The 17539-nt window shown below is 44.4% G+C and overlaps 1 long non-coding RNA gene across 7 annotated transcripts in view; it reads left to right on the top strand.

Annotated features, from left to right (window-relative positions):
* LOC741049 (uncharacterized) overlaps positions 1-17539 on the top strand; it is a 157049-nt gene that overhangs the window by 131708 nt on the left and 7802 nt on the right. For 6 of the 7 annotated variants that reach the window (XR_008539713.2, XR_008539718.2, XR_008539716.2 and 3 more), the window contains 2 exons: positions 11595-11777; positions 17117-17260. This is a non-coding gene — a long non-coding RNA (uncharacterized LOC741049). Of the gene's footprint in view, positions 1-11594; positions 11778-13462; positions 13573-17116; positions 17261-17539 lie in introns of all 7 variants that reach the window. The other variant, XR_008539715.2, reaches the window with a different exon arrangement.

Raw genomic sequence — 17539 nt, forward strand, 5'->3', positions numbered from 1 at the left:
TCAATCAGAGTGACCTTGTTGTTATTGCTAGTAACAGATTCAGCCTGAACAGTGATGCAATTCAGGCTAATAAGAAATAACGGGAGCCGCCTGAGCATGGTGGCTCACACCTGTAATCCCAGCACTTTGGGAAACTGAAGCAGGTGGATCACCTGAGGTCAGGAGATCAAGACCAGCCTGGCCAACATGGCGAAACACCATCTCTGCTAAAAATACAAAAATTAGCTGGGTGTGGTGGCACGCACCTGTAGTCCCAGCTACTCAGGAGGCTGAGGCACGAGAATCACTTGAACCCAGGAGGCAGAGGTTGCAGTGAGCTGAGATTGCACCACTGCACTCCAGCCTGGGTGACAGAGTGAGACTCCATCTCAAAAAAAAAAAAAGAAAGAAAGAAAGAAAGAAAGAACAGGAGTCTCCTAAGGGATTCTAAGAAAAGATTGCATCCCTCTTAAAAAGAAATGCAGAAACATTTTTTAATTTGGACAGTTTTGTGTTTTCATGTGATACAACAGTGAATGCCATTTTATAACCACAAGTTCAATAACCTGAGGATAGGCCAATAGATTTGCACTGAGGATGGCCAAGCAAGAAAGTGGAGAGAAGTTAGGATTTTGATGGTGTCACTAACCTGGGAGCCAGCCTATCATATCCGGGTAGTGTTTTTTGTTGTGTGAAATCAGAATTTTTCTCCATTATGTCAGGGTTTTTTAATTGGATTTTTAGTTACTTGTAGCCAAGAACATCCTAATACCAATCCCGCAGTGTTTTCATACTCGAAGTTTCTGATCTGCACTAGAATCCAGCGTATCTCCTCCTTCGTCAGGGGAAACATTCTAAAAGCCATCCTGGTTACGAATACAAATTAAACAGGATTTTACCATAACTGATTGGAGGTAAAAGAGGTGAAAGTTGAGTCATGCATGCTCCCAAGTCAGCCAAAGTGGTTCTGAGAATTGTTGCCAATGCCTATTTAGCCAGAATTCTTCAAATCATGTTTCTGGGCTCTAAACTTGAAATGTTTGTGGTAAGCCTTTAAGAATGATAATCTGTAGCATATCAAATATTTCCAGGCCCCTATTTATCCTACTCTGGGATGGGTGGGCATGTCTGGAAGTTGCCAGTAAATTTCACAACCGGTTCATTACAACATGTTGTCTCAGTTCAAGACAACATTAGTAATAATAGATGGTAAGTGGATAATGAGGCTCTGAAGCTCAGAAAATCACAAAACCAGTGCCATCGAAGGACAGACAATGCCATTTTGCATAAGAAATAACCCATGCTTTTGTCCAAAATGGTCATGAAATTTTGAAAGCAAAAGTTTCTCTTATGACTTAGAGTCAATTTTTTTGTTTACTTTCACATCTCCTTTTATTTAATTCATATGGGGCAGACATCCGATACATCATTGTCTCCTGACTGCAGGATAAAGACATGTTTTCTAATTTAGTGTTTAGTAAAAGCACCCAGAAGGAGCCCATTTTTCTTTTTCTTTTTTTTTTTTTTTTTTTTTAGATAGAGTCTTGCTCTGTCTCCCAGGCTGGAGTGCAGTGGCACAATCTCAGCTCACTGCAACCTCTGCCTCCCAGGTTCAAGCGATTCTCCTGCCTCAGCCTCCTGAATAGCTGGGATTACAGGCACCTGCCACCAGGCTCAGCTAATTTTTGTATTTTCAGTAGAGACGGTGTTTCACCATATTGGTCCGGCTGGTCTCAAACTCCTGACCTTGTGATCTGCCTGCCTCAGCCTCCCAAAGTTCTGGGATTACAGGCATGAGCCACCGTGCCCGGTAGGAGCCCATTTTTCTAAAGGGCTCCAGAAATCTAGCATATTACAGTCATGGCCAGGAGGTAGTTTTACTTTAGAAGACAGCTTGTCTGTGACTTTTGTGAATCAGCTGGACAGGAAGTTCCCAGAATCCTAAGACTGTCCTCTCTTAGCCCATATTAGCTAGGATTAGAAAAGAGCGGATGTAATTTTAGTGTCACAGATCCTGCCAAAAGCCAGTGGCAGGTGAGGGTCTGGGGCTTGCGTTCTATCAGTAAGGGAACTTGGGTGCAACACCCTCTTCAGGGCTTGAGGGGAAAAGACTAATTTGTGGGAGGTAGGGGCTCAGAGTTGCTGTGATTTGGATATTAAGTAAAGGAATATGACTTTCTTTTCTAATCAAAAGCTGTTGCACTGGATATTCTACACTTGTCCCTTTAGATCCCCTTTCCTCCCTCTCCACCACCCTCTGTGCTCCAGAAGGTTGAGGATCTGCATCAATAGGCTCCTTTGATCTCTGACCTTTGTTGGGTTTGGCCAAGGGAGGAGACTGGAGGCGGGAGGAGAGTGAGGTTGGGACTTTCTCCCCCCAGCTTCCTGTGGGCTATGGGGGGCTGTGGCTCCATTCTTCTACCGAAGGCACAGCCCCTGTTGAACAATGCTCCCCTGCTGTTACATTCTTTCCAGATTCTGGGAACTCCTTCCAGGTTACCTAGGAAACATAGGTAATGGCTTCCAACTGTTGCTAGTTCCTGGGCACCTCATCATCCTTTACTAATTTCCCTTAATCCCACGCATCTTTGTAGATAGTCAATTTCTTGACCTCAGCTCAGTTTTCCCTCTCACAGGTACCACTAGTCTCCCACTGAACCCTGACTGGTGCTGTTATTTCTAGTTCAGATGTCCAGGTTCCACATGAAAATAAGTGGGTTGCACAAGCAAAGAAAACAGATTTAATCTATAGGGTAAAGGATTTTTTTTCTTTAGTTATTATTGTTATTTCTGTAAAATGTGAAGTCTCATTTTAAGAACTTTTTGGTCAAAACTGGTGTCATTTCTTTTTTAAATTTCTTTCTTTCTTTCTTTCTTTCTTTTTTTTCTTTTTTGAGACGGAGTCTTTCTCCATCGCCCAGGCTGGAGCGCAGTGGTGCGATCTCGGCTCACTGCAACCTCTGCCTCCCCGGTTCATGTCATTCTCCTGCCTCAGTCTTGAGAGTAGCTGGGAATACAGGTGCCTGCCACCATGCCTGGCTAACTTTGTTTTTGTATTTTTAGTAGAGATGGGGTTTCACCATGTTAGCCAGGATGGTCTCAATCTCCTGACCTCATGATCCGCCTGCCTCGGCCTCCCAAAGTGCTGGGATTACAGGCGTGAGCCACCGCGCCCGGCCCCAAACTGGTGTCATTTCTTAATCCAAACCTGCCCTGTGTCCCTTAGACCTAAGTAGCACTTGCTGAGCTCCTACAAATTTGTGATTTCCAAACCACTTGCTGTTCACTCCTCCCTCTTGTAAAGTGTAAGAAATTTCCGAGTCCTTAATGTGGAAGCCTGCAAAAGAAAAAAAAAATCATTAGCTTAGATTTCTGGATGTGAAACCAAAAAGATAATAATCACATAAATGAAACCTGTCTCCCAAGAGATTATCAACAGATGAGCTGGTAATATTTAGGCCTCAGGGGCTTAAAGATGTATAAAACACACTCTCTGACCTTAAAAAATTTAAAGTGCAGTCGAGGTGTTCTAACCCTTCACAAGGGAGAGGAGAGGACAATAAGTTGAAAATCATGAATGTAGAGGAGCTCCACCAGGGCCACTGAGGAATTAAGGATAGGTGGATCATTTGCATTTTAAAATGACACAGATTTTAGCAAGAATTTTCACAAATGAGACCTTGTATTTTATACACACACAAAATTTAAAAGTAGAAGTGGGTGGAGCTGGGGTCGGGGAAAGTATGTGTAACAGCACCAGACCAATCTGGCTCAACTTTTATGGAACAAAGTTGTGAGTTGTTTTTCAATTGCCATGGACCCCCAGGTTGAAGGTCACATAACCTGAGCATGCCCAGATGAAGCAAATATGCAACCACAGGGGGCTCCTAAGGGCTGAAACTGAGGAGTGGACTGAGGAGGGGGACTGATAAAAGAAGCAGACACTGCATGGCAGAATTCAGGCTCCAATCAGATCAAGCTCTGGCATCACTTTACGGCAGGGTCTAGGCAGATTGTGCCTCCTGGCAACACCTAATTGCAGGATCCAGTCAGATAACACCTCCTTGCCAGTTGACTAGCAATAAAACTTTTCTTTTCTCAAAAGCTTGTGCCATAGTATTGGCTTCTGTGTGCATCAGGCACTGAGCCCATTGATTGCTTAGTAACACATGGACTCATGAACCCATCCTTTCAGCACCTATGAACTAAGTGTTAAAATGGGATTTTGTCCTGGCATGTTGGGAAGACAGAGGAGGAACACTGGGTCCAACCTCATATTTGGGAAGATTTCCTGAAGAAAATGATACCTGGGCCGATCTTTGGTAGAAGACTTATCCAAGTAAAGTAAGCATTGGGTAAATGAGTATCAACAGAGGGAATCCTGAGAGCAAAGCACAGAGGTGTGAAGCAATGTAGTGTGTGAGACAATTAAATGCAATTTTGTGCCCAGGTGATATGGTTTGGCTCTGTGTCCCCACCCAAATCTCACCTTGAATTGTCTCTCCCAGAATTCCCACTTGTTGTGGGAGGGACCCAGGGGGAAGCAATCAAATCATGAGGGCCAGTCTTTCTCATGCTATTCTTGTGATAGTGAATAAGTCTCACGAGATCTGATGGGTTTATCAGGGGTTTCCGCTTTTTCTTCCTCATTTTTTCTCTTGCCGCCACCATGTAAGAAGTGCCTTTTGCCTCCTGCCATGATTCTGAGGCCTGCCCAGCCATGTAGAACTATAAATCCAATCAAGCCTCTTTTCTTCCCTGTCTTGGGTATGTCCTTATCAGTGCGTGAAAATAGACTAATACACCAGGATAGAAAGAGGATTTTAGGACCCAGCAGGACCTAGGGGGCCAGGCAAGGCCTTAGACCCACCACCATGGATGACACCCTGGATGTGCAGCCCCAGCCCATTTATTCATTCTTCTTAATCCTGCTGCTTCCCTGTAGCCTAGAACAGGTTCCAAATGCAAGCAAAGAGCCTTCTCAGATTTACTTAGGATGAAAACAGAGGCTGATTCCAGAAAGGGGCATTCCTAACACTGCTCTTACCAAGGAGAGGGGAGTTCTGTTTAATTGGCAGCAGTCTCCTTCACTGGAAAGCCCTAAGTGAATGGGATAACTGCTAAAGAAAGCAGCAACCTGGGACTTCCACCCAACCTCCTCCCTGCCCCCAAGTCCCAGAAGAGTGGTTCCCAGCACCACCCACATGCAGGGAAAAGGAGAGAGTGGGGAGCTTTTAGGGATATAGATTTCCAGACCCCATGTGAGTCAGAGCATGGGAAGTGGTATTTAAGAGGCTCCAAATGTGGCTTGGATGTCCAAACAGGTTTCTGAACCTCTCTTGGAGCCACATTTCCCAAGCTGTGTTCCATTGATCTGGGAGCTACTGGGCCCTATGATGTTAAACAGACATCTTGATTGCAAGACCTCTCCCTTCTCTTCATCAGCTCATACACCTTAAGAGCCTCCAAGATGGGGGGAACAGCAGTTGGAGAGGAATATATTATACCATACCTTCTAATTGTAAATATATTTTCTAAATATATTGCCCATAGAATCTCTCTCTTTCTCTCTCTCTGTCTCTCTTTGGTGGAGCATGTCTCAAGACTATGCAGCACATGCATAAGACTCCACACAGCCCACTTTTGGGGGAAAGCCACTCTAGAAGCTCAGGAAAAGGGTGATTTCCATCGCCCACTGAGGTCCATGCTGCAGGAATGGGGCCAAGGCAGGGCGGGTCACCTTGCACCAGCCAGCCAGGGATCGCCATGTAGTCAAGGAGACCTCAGGTGAAGGGCAGCAGCCTCAGTGTGGAACATGGCTGGTGAGTGTTCTCTTGCACAGCTGAGGCTTCCTGGGCAGTTTCTAGTTATCTGAAGAGGACGATCACCCTCTCCCTGGGACACTGCTTTCCACTGGAGCAAACTGATGGGCCTGGCTATTTCACTGTGATGTGTGGGCCCCAAAGTGAAGGGCTGGAGTCTTATTTACAGGGTTGTAGAACGGACCAAAAAACACCTCCCATCCCTTCATGCTTGCTTAGGTTGCTTCAGTGACACCTAACATGGGTCCTTGTAACAGTCACAGAACATCTGCATACTGTTGGTGCAGCTAGGGCCCAAAGAAGTAAAAAAGGAAGCACATTACAGCTGCATCCCTCGCAGGAACCAACCTGCTCAGGAGGACGATGGCGAAGCCCACAAAAGGCAGCAGCTACAGGGAGCCTCTTGTTTCTATGTTCAAAGCGGTGAATGTCAACCAATGCAGAAGTTACTGCAGGTCAGAGTGTGGCTGCCAGTGATGACATGCTAAACTTGGCCAAGCCCCCTTTCGTGTGCATGAGGTAGGGCTGGAGAGAGCAGTGCAGAGTGCTCCAGAGACTGGTAGAGCTGGGGACTGGGTGTGGATTGATCCCTCACTGGGGTTCAGAACTGTGTGGCACAGCACCCGGCAAATCAGCTGTGAATGGCATACATTCAGGTTACAGTTGATGCCAAGATGGAGCTTTAAGCTTGGAAAAGTGTAACTTTTGGGGAAGGAAGGAAAGATTGTGGAAAGAATGAAAAAGGAGGAGGAGAGAGAAAAGAAAAGAAAACATATTATGCTTTCTGTGCTGGATGCATACATTTTCTCATTTAACCTTCAGCACACCCAGTGAGGTGAGTATTGTTATTACCCCTAGGACAGGCATGATGTAAATGGGAAGGACAGTGGTCAAGACACTTGCCCACTCCACATAGCAACGATTCTCACTCCTGCCTGCAGGTGTGCTGGGTGGAGCGGGAAGAGGGCAGGTTGGAGGCGACAGAGGAGAGATGCTGGCTGATAGTCCTAGGGAAAGAGGATGGTTCCTGGGGTCACAGGACTAGAAGCAGAAAGAACAAGCGGGTGGAGTATCAGTTTCTACAGGGTTGAAGACAGCACTTCTTTAGCATCTAGGCTGCGGCTTCTAGACTACTTTTTGTGTTTTCTCTGGATTCTTCTCCCTGGGAACACACGCTTTGTAAGTTACACTCTTATTTATGTTTGTCTTATTTCTGTTTATTTACCTATTCCCTTGGAGCTACCAGGAAGGGCTGTGGCCTGTGGCCACTTTTCCTCTGAGTGGGACCAGCAGTTGGAAGCAGTGGGAGTGAGGAGGGAGGAGGCTGGAAGGCCGGCTGATGCCCAGGAGCATCTTCAAAGCCTCATGGGAATTTGGCCCACCCACCGCTGCCCTTCCACAAATGGAATCTTTTCATTTTACCAGCCGGCCCAGAGCCCTTTCTGCAGATCCAGTTGAGCTCTGTAATTTCCATGAGACCACATGCTTCTTCTGAGACCCATTCCTTTGCCAAATGGGCACAGGATCCTGTGGCCAGAGGGAAAATTGGAAATGTGTGGGCCAGGCAGATACCCATTTCTGATAAGACTAGCAGCTTGAACAGCCTGAATAAGACTTTCAAAATCAGGCAAGGAAACTTCTGCACCGCCGTCCCACCGTTCCTCTTCTGTGACCTCAGGCCTGGATGTTGCCCGACAGCCCACCCACCACAGCACATTCCACCTGAAGCCACGGGGACGTGGGATCTTAGCTTCCCCTGGCTGCCTGGGAAAAGCTGCTTTCGTGTCATACCTGGGCATTTCCACTTTCTCAGGGGCAGGAGGCTGCCATGGTGGCAATGTTGATGGGCAGCCTCTTCCTCCCTCTCTTCCCGCTCCCCTGTGTGAAGGATCTGGGCCTGCGTCTCACTGCCCTCCAGGAAGGCAGGCAGGAAAATAAAGGTGAGTGCAGGCCTGAGAAGAAGTGAGGCAGCCAGTAATGAAAAGGAAAATCAGTTCTCCTTCATGTTCCCCTTGGGTTTCCTTTCATGGAGTTACTGAAATCAGGGTCAAGAGGCCATCTGGTTCCTAACCCAGAACAACCCACTCCAGAAGACTGTAGGGACCCGCGAGGGTGACCACGTGCTCTCCCTTGGTGACCCCCACTGGCATTGTTGAGTCGCTCTTTCCAACAGCCACCAAGCAGGCTCCCTTCTATCCTCTGCAGAGGTGAACCCCTGCTGGGCAGGGCCCCTCTACACTCAAGCCTGGCTAATAAAGGACCCCTAAACCCAGTGTGTGTGTGTGTGTGTGTGTGTGTGTGTGTGTGTGTTTTAACAGCTTTATTGAGATATAATTCACATACCATACAATACACCCATTTAAAGTGTACATTCAATGGCTTTTAGTATATTCACAGAATTGTGCAACTAGCACTACTAATTCCAAACATTTTCATCACTCCAAAAAGAATTTCCTCAGTCATCCTTCCCCCAATCCTCCCAATTCCCAAGCCCTAGGCAATCACTAATCTACTTTCTGTCTCTGCAGTTATCAATTATAAGTATTTCACATAAATGGAATTGTACAATATGTGTCCTTCAGAAGGCTGGCTTCTTTTACTTAGCCTAATATCTTCAAGCTTTACCCATGTTGTAGCACATAGCAGTTCTTCATTCCTTTTTATGACTGAATAATATTCCAGTGTGTGGTTCTACCAGTCAATTTATCCATTCATCATGGACATGTGGATTGTGTTGACTTTTTGGCTATTATGAATAATTTTTTATGAACAGTCACGTACAAGTTTTTGTGTGGACATATGTTTTCATTTCTCTTGAGTTATATCTAGGAGTGGAATTTCAGGGTCATTGTTCACCCTGTTTAATTTCTGAGGAACCGTCAGCCTGTTTTTCAAAATATGTTCCCAGTAGCAACGTATGGGGGTTCCAATTTCTTCACAGCCTCAATAACACTTGTTTATTATCTTTTTCTGATTATAGTTATCCTAGTGGGTGTGATGTGGTATCTCATTGTGTTTTTGATTTGCATTTTCTTGACGGCTTGAATCTTTGTTTTTCAGAACTTTAAACCTTTCATCTTTCAACCCAGTCTCCAGTTCTCTGCTCATTTTGTCAGTCCGAAAGAGGTAGAAACTCTTCCCTGGGCCATGACAACATTAGCTCCCTGAGCACCCTGAGAAATCTGGGGTCTGTTTTGGCATTTTTTGAGATTTCTCACCGATAAAACCTTGTCAATTGCTATTCTTTGAAATTCTCTGAACTCTTTGAAATTTTCATATATCTATTTACAAAAGGGATTTTTCAATAAATTAATGGCATAAAAAGGGGGTACTGTTCTAAATTTAAAAAGGCATTAGAGACACAAACTAATGTAATGTGTACACTGTAGTTATATCATGATTTGAGCAAACTGACAGTGAAAAGACCTTTTGGGGGCAATCTAAGAAAAGGCAGAAATATTAGATGACACTAAAGAACTGTCGCTAATTATGTTGGGTATGATGGTGTTGCAATTATATAAGAAAATCTCCATATTTTAAGAGATATCTACTGATATCCCTGAAGTAGAGATAAAATGACATGTCTGAAGTTTGTTGTAAACTACATCAGCAAAGGAAAAAGATGAAGCATAGATGGCACAGTTTGAACAACGGGATATGGAGGTTCACTCTACTTTTCTATTTCATATATGCTTGAAATTTGTCATAATAATAATAACTATGGAGACAATCCTAAAATATTAACGTAAGTTGAAAAACTATAAAATACCTGGGTCCCAGACTACAGAATGTCATTCATTTACGTTCAGTTAAAATATTTTTAGGTTTGTACTTAAAAAGTAACAAAACTGATTCAAACATATCTTATATATTGTATTTTAACTTAAAAGATTGTTCATGGCTGGGCACAGTGGCTCATGCCTGTAATTGAAGCACTTTGGGAGGCCAAGGCAGGCAGATCATTTGAGGTCAGGAGTTTGAGACCAGCCTGGCCAACATGGTGAAACCACGTTTCTACTAAAAATACAAAAAAATTAGCTGGGCATGGTGGTGCATGCCCCTAATCCCAGCTACTGGGGAGGCTGAGGCAGGAGAATCACTTGAACCCGGTAGACAGAGTTTGCAGTGAGCTGAGATTGCACCACTGCACTCCAGCCTGGACGACAGAGTGAGAATCCATCTCAAAAAAAGAAAAAAGATTAGTCAATGTTTTGATGTTAAGACTTTTTTTCTTTCAGTGTGGGTCCTTCTGATTGGCATTTGTGTTTTGTTTTTGTTTTATAAACTACATATACACTGTCTTATTTATAATTTTTTGCTTTGGCTTCTTCAAAGGGAAATAAGAAGATATAGACACTATAGGACTGAGTGTAGAATCTTTCTGCGTTTTTTATTATTTTTCATCAAACACTGTCACTTACTTCAAACATCAAAACTGACTGCAAATATTTTTAGAAGTTTACCTTTGTTTGCCCCTTAATTTAGTTTTCTTTTTATATAACCAACAGATCTCTTTTTGCACTTGTATTTCATTGGTTTATTTGATACTCAAGTAAATTACATGGTTACAATTAAAGGACTGTTGCCATAAGCAGGCTTGGGGACAAGTGCAGCTGCCCCCTGGTAAGCATATAGCTTGTATAGCTCAGCTGGTGGGAGTTAAAGCACAGGGTGTGGGCTTCATGTTGAGAGTCATTGGCCAGCACATTTTACAGGGAGATGAAAAATACTATGGTTTGAATGTATATGTCCCTCCAAAATTTATGTGTTAGAACTTAGCCCCCCAAATTAAGATAGTATTAAAAAGTTGCACCTTTGGCAGAGTGCTCACAGATGGGATTAGAACCCTTATAAAAGAGCTTGAGGGAGACAGAACACCCCTTTTGTCCCTCTGCCATGTGAAGACACAGCAACCAGGAGCCACCCTGGAAGCAGAGAACAATATCTCAACAAACACCAAATCTGCTGGCACCATGGTCTTGAGCTTCCCAGCCTTCAGACTGTGGGAAATAAATTTCTATTATTTATAAATCACCCAGTCTAAGGTATTTCGTTACAGCTGCAAGAATGGACAAAGACAGAATATAGTAGGCTAAAAGGAGATCCATTTAAAAAGCTTCTTCTCTGCTTGGAACAGTGTTAGTTGACTAAATTTTTCATCATCCATCAAGTTATTTGACTGACAGGTAGCTGGCCAACAAGTTCTTTGATTGAAGCTGCAGTCTTCAACATGGTGCTGCAGACAGTGGTTCATTCTACCCACGGGACTGTGGTCAGGACCCAGGAGGCACCAAACCTGGGAAAAGGTAGCTGGGAGATGAGTTAAGGAGGGTAAGTTACTTAATCAAGTAATGTTGGCTGTTGCTCTTTCCAGAGATTAAAGTTGTTCAAATGGTTGCCACAGCAAATTTATGCAGAGAATGGGGGCCAGCAGCTAAAACCCAAGCCTTCTGGACTCCACTGCAGCCTTTTCTTCAAACTCAGCTGGTCTCCCTGGGGTGAGGCTCGGGGTGGATGAGTGTTTGCTTCCCTCTTCCAGGCGGTTTGGCAGCCATCTCCTTGCAGAACATGATGTGCTCTTGTGGGAGCAAAAGAGGGGATGATTATGAATCACAGAGTATCAGAGTTGGAAGGGGCCTTAGTGACCTCTACTCCCACTGTCCCATTTTACAGATGAAGAGATTGTGGTCCAGATAAGAGGTTATGGCTTTTCACCAACTTGACCACCACACTGTTTATGTTCAGGAAACATAGATATGCTATTATGTATTAATTCCAAACTTCTGCTCCCAGTTTTCTGAAGCTCAGACGGACACCTTGTATTGCTGGATGATAAAAACAGGAGCAAAGTGATGAAATGCTGACAAGCCAACAATAGAACATGAGAGATTCACTGCTGTGTAGGAAGAGATCTTCAGTGACCATGTAGCCTGAAGCTCTCATTTTGTCATCGAGGGACACCAAAACTCAGAACAGGTTAGTGACCGAATTATCTAATGCATGAGCTAGGTAGGACAAGCAAATGAATTTTAAAATGCTGGAAAATCATCAGTTGAAATACATTGCACCTGGGCTGCTAAGAGCCCCAGATTGGCTGGGTTCGTTTTATCTCATGCATCTCCTCACCAGTGCCTAGTACAGACACATAGTAGGTTCTTGATAAATGTTCTTTAAATAAATTATGAAGATCATCATTCAAGTTAACATAGCATAAGGCAAAATACATATTCCATAAGGAGACTAAAGGTAGTCAAGACCACAGTTGGTTGAAAGGGTAGGAAAGGCTTTAGGGTGGGCTTGAAAATGAGCGGGATTTTGAGGGTTGAGTTAGGGGAGCGGTAGATGGGAAGATCATGTTCTCATACAGGGAACAGTGAGCATGATAAGGAGGTAGAGGGCAGGTGACCCTGGAGTTTGGGGAACTTTGGGACATCTGATTGGCCACAGCATAGCATTGGAGCAGGGCAGTAGGGGTGGTGGGCTTGTCACCGAGGGCCCAGAACTCTCTGTCCTTAATTCTTCAGGAGGTTCTGGAGAGGTTTATAGTTTTGAGGAGGAGAAGGACATACATGACCCATTCTTGGCAACAAGACATTGCAGGATGCTGATATTCAGTTCGGACACAGGAATTTCCCCACTTCATCCAAATGCCCTGGCTCTGGCTCTGGCTCTGTGAAGAGGTCAGAAAAACACTGGGGACTGTCTTTCTTCAGAAATACTTTTGGACCATCGAAGTTTTCAAGGAGATAAACATCCTTATGACGTTTCTGGTGGTCCAGGCCCATCTGGCCGAGGAAGTACAAAGATACATGAAGTTTAGGCACACTGGAGGGGAATGTTTGCAAAACATTCTTCATTCTTCAGAAAGGTTCAGGCTCAGTTCAACTTTGGGGGTGAGGCTTGAACTAATGTTGATTTTATCAGCACCTGTTTGCTCCAAGACTGCAGAAGAAAGATTGTTTGTATTCCTTCTTACGGTGCTGCTGGAGGAAACAACAATGACCATTTATTGGGTGTGTCCTATTACGTCCTCTGTTAGGCAGTTATGTATACTTTTTTTTTTTTTTTAATTGAGACAGAGTCTCGCTCTGTCGCCCAGGCTAGAGTGCAGTGGCGCAATCTAGGCTTACTGCAACCTCTGCTTCCCGGGTTTAAGCAATTCTCCCGCCTCAGCCTCCCGAGTAGCTGGGATTACAGGTACCCACCATCATGCCCGGCTAATTTTTGTATTTTTGTAGAGACCAGGTTTCACCACGTTGCCCAGGCTGGTCTTGAACTCCTGACCTCAGGTGATCCGCCCGCCTGGGCTTCCCAAACAGTTATGTATACTTTCACTAGTCTTTTCAGAATTTTGAGAGGTAGTTTTAGAGGTGTGTGGTACCTGTTTTTTCCGTCTGCCCAGCAAGCTTTTCCGTTCCCCTGATATTTGTGGCCATGTGACCTGGGGCTGGCCAATCATAATCACTCATCCCCTGGCCACAGTGATTGGACCAGGGAGTGGGCACGGGACCCAATCTGCACCAATCCCTCTCCTTTCCTGAGACTGATCCCTTGATGCAGGGAAAGAGAAGTACTTTCTGCCCGGGTCGCTACACTGAGGTTGCCCCGATTGCATGACAGTTGTACTGCAGCTCAGTCCTGCTTCCTTTATTTTCTTACAGGTGTTGTTCCTGAGCACTGGCTTCAAAAACCTTGCTGCTCATTTATCTTGTCTCACGGTGGTCTCCCAGGGAACCAACCAAAGAGGAGGAGGAGGAGAATAGTGGTGGGGGTGGGTTGTTGACGTCTGACTTCAGAGATTTTTTCTTTCATCACACAATAAAATTAATAAAATAAAAAGACAAGGATTCGGGATGCCCTCGGAGTTCATCCATCATATTTTCAAAAGGAAATTTCAAGCCAGCAATCTTCCCATCAGCTTCCAGGAGTATTTTCTAGAATAGTTGAAGGGTGGTTTTGCCTAAAACCTGGGGGTTGGCATAGGTGGCCTTTCAAGGAGGCTTCTAGCTTCAAGTTTCTGTCAATTATGCTTTGCATATCTAAGAGCTGTTTGGGCTGGAGAATTCAAAGAAATTTTCAATGTGCCAGGGTTGAGATTCAGCGTCTTTTTGCTGAGTGGGCATTGATGAGAAATGCCTCTGAACTCGCAGGGGTGATGCAGCCCCCTGGCCAGCCTGCCAACTCTACATACTCTCATTGCTCCAACGCTGACACGCTTGCTCTTTTTAGGTCTAATATGGGCAAATCTATAGCAAGCATTCCAAAAGCTAAGACACTTTTAACTCTCTCCAGAGCAGCCAGAGATCCTCATAGCAAAGCCAGGTAACCCCAGCGGCCAGGGGCACCTTACACACTATCCCTGAGGGGCCGAGCCGGCTGAAATCAGCCTGCACCCTGCTTGCCAGCCGTGCGCGGGGACACTGTGTCCACTTGGAAGACTGAATGCCTTTCTCCAATTTCACACTGACTACTTCCTCCCTGCCAAAAGCACACCTTCCCTCCATCTGAAGAAATAAAAGGAGCTTGGGGCCCCAGCATGAACGATTGCCAGGGCCTGGGACACACCTGTCATGGGCAGGTTTGTCCAGAGTTCACAGAGCATAAAGACTTAATCTGCTTTCACATAAATAGGCTGATCGGATACGACGACAATTTCCCACTGTTATTTGAATGGCAAACAGGATTTAGAGCACAAGGGAAGGAACTTTTTTGTATATATAACTTTTCATGCAGAAAGTTCACAGAGTTTACCTGTAATCTTAGCTCACAATCAGGCAAAAGGATTAGAGCTGGGCATGTAGAGCTTATCAAAAAGCTCAGAGGGAGACCAAAGGAGGGCAAATGCAATTTTTTCTTTCCTTTCTTTTATGCCCATGTCAAAATGCACGCGTTGGTCAACATCTTGAAAACTCTCCAGCGGAGGTAACTCTACCTTCCTGTACCTTCATGCCCGGCTTCTTCTACCATCCTGTAGCACCTTCCTGTACTACAACTATTAGGTAGGTGCAAAAGTAATTGCAGTTTTTGTCTTTAAAAAAAAAAAAGGCAAACACCGTAATTACATTTGCACCAACCTAGTACTTGAGGATGATGATAGAACACTGCCAGAGGAGTACTGCAGCCCCAGCCTCATGGCCAGAGCATCTTGGTCACTCCAAAGGGGCAAGTAGGCCTTATGTAAGGAGCAGGGCAGGCCACTTCTGGTGAATTGCATACCTTGCAGTGAGACATGGGCTGAGGGTCCCGGGATTGGTGAGAAAGGTTAGCATGTTTGTGCCCCAAATCTTCAGTCTGAGGAGGACGGGAAGAAACTCTCTAGAAACACTAAAGTCAATGGGAAATGAACTTGGGCTTGAGTTATTTTCTGATCAATTTGATTTAAATATAATGTTAATAAAAAGAATACATAAAACTAATAGCCTGAATGACAGACCCAGTGGATATGACTTGCTTGGGGAATTTGAGTGACTCTGGCTTTGAGTTTAATATGGCTTTTATTGAAGAAATTTTTCTTTAATGGTAAAGAAAAGAAGTAAATCACTAACACCTTAGCAAGAGTGAGTTTGTCATCTGGAATCAGGGGAACAAGAGGAGAGGGCTGGGAGTTGTGTGGGAGTTAGGATGAGGGTAGACAGGAATCTGGAAGTGAAGGGGAAAGGCCTAATAAGGGAGTTTGTTCCCATCCTGCAAGCTCGACTTTTTCATGAACTTTTTCAGAGTTAAAAGAGCACACTATATTCAGTCCTAGCCTCTGTTTTGTAGCCGAAGTGTTGGGAAATGTGCATTTCCTTGTTTCTGCACAATAGGGGTGCCTCAGACCTCCAGACATAAACAATGTATCCCGCAGGCCAGTGCTTCTGAGTCAGGTTTGGGCCACAGGATCCCACCAGAATCAAGGAACAGCCAGCCTTACTGAAAACCAAGCCACCCTGAGCAAATCCATTTCACATTCCAAAGTTAATGTGAAGCACCTATGAAAATAAACATAGGCAGAAGCAACTGTTAGAGGGAACACCGTTGCTCTATTTGTTCTGTGGGGGCTAGATACCTAGAGGAAGCTCTCCTCCTACAAACAGAATAGACTATAGGATCTGGAGAAAAGAGGCAACAAATCAGCCAGAGAGTATGTAGCTCTACATTAGTTGGGCTTCTTGTGTTCCTAAATGTTTTTCTTCACAAAAGCCCCTTGATCATGTGGCAGTCCATCTACCCGTCCATTTGCCCATCAATCTATGCATCCACTCATCCTTCCATCTATTCACTCATCATCCATTCATCCACACATCTATTCATCCACCCATCTCTCCATTTATCATCCAATTATTCATTAATCCATCCATCCATCCACTCATCTATTCATCTATGATCCACTCACTCATGTATCTATTCATCCACTCATCTATCCACCCATCATCCATTCATCCACCCATACATTCACTTATTCATCCAACTGTCTGCCCATTATCTACCCACCCATCCCCCCTACCTATCCCTCTACTCATCTACCTCTCCATCCATCCTCCAAACACTACTTGATACTCATTACATGTGCGAAGCTAAGGACAGCTGGTCAAACATACTTATCTACTCACTGGGTGGGCAGGAAGTAGGGTGTTCTCTTTGGTAAAGGAAATGGCTGACAGACATAATAAGGCTCAGTGAGATGCAGTAGAGCATAGAGATAAAAAACACAGGCTTCATCATTAGTCCATCACTTTCTAGCTATGCGGGAAGGTTACCTAACTTCTCAGCACCTCAGTTCTGAGGTGAAGGAATAATAGTTCCTGCTTTACAGGGTCGTGGTAGGAATTAAATGATTCAATGAAAGCTAAGTGCTTAGCAGAGTGCCTAGCACATATGATGTGCTCAATAAATTTTAGCTTGTGTTATTAAAAGTAGGACGTCTGGAGAACCAGAGTGAATTATGTAATCTAAAGAGGCAGTGGGAAAGGGGTTTCTTAACCCATTTCCCATTTGCCCCGGAACACTTGCAGCTGCAGAGTTTACCCCAAGATAACTCACAGATTACAGTCCTAATCTTACCACCAAAGTTTGCCACAGAATATTTTGCTTTTATTATTATTTTTGCATCGCTGTGGTATATTGACTTTGGAAACAAAATACATCATTCCATTTATAGCATTCTGTTTTTAGTAGTGGTGTTTCCATTTATAAAATATAGTCATTCTTATCACGGAAAATGTCAAATCCTAGAAAATGTAGCATTCCTATGCATAATGTTAATTCTGTGGTGAGCTTATGGCACTGAAATGGTGTGACAAGAAGGAGGTGACAATGTTGTCAACATTCCACAGTGATACTGTGATTGAAGTAAACAACAGAAATGGAAAGAAGACTAAGAAGCCATGTGTCATTGTGGATTATCACGAGAATGTGGGAGCAGTGGACTGGCTGATCAGATGCTCACTTCCTATCCAACTGAGCACAAAAGGCACAAGGTTTGGTCTAAGAAATTCTTTTTTGTTTATTTATTTACTTATTTTGAGATGGGGTCTCACTTTGTCGCCCAGGCGGGAGTGCAGTGGCGTGATCTTGGCTCATCGCAACCTCCACCTCCTGGGTTTAAGTGGTTCTGCTGCCTCAGCCTCCTGGGTAGCTGGAATTACAGGCATGTGCCACCATGCCCAGCTAATTTTTGTATTTTTAGTAGAGACGTGGTTTCTCCACATTGGTCAGGCTGGTCTCTAACTCCTGACCTCAGGTGATCCACCTGCCTT

The sequence above is a fragment of the Pan troglodytes genome, chromosome 1 (genome assembly GCF_028858775.2).
Source record: "Pan troglodytes isolate AG18354 chromosome 1, NHGRI_mPanTro3-v2.0_pri, whole genome shotgun sequence".
In the NCBI taxonomy this organism is placed as follows: domain Eukaryota; kingdom Metazoa; phylum Chordata; class Mammalia; order Primates; family Hominidae; genus Pan; species Pan troglodytes.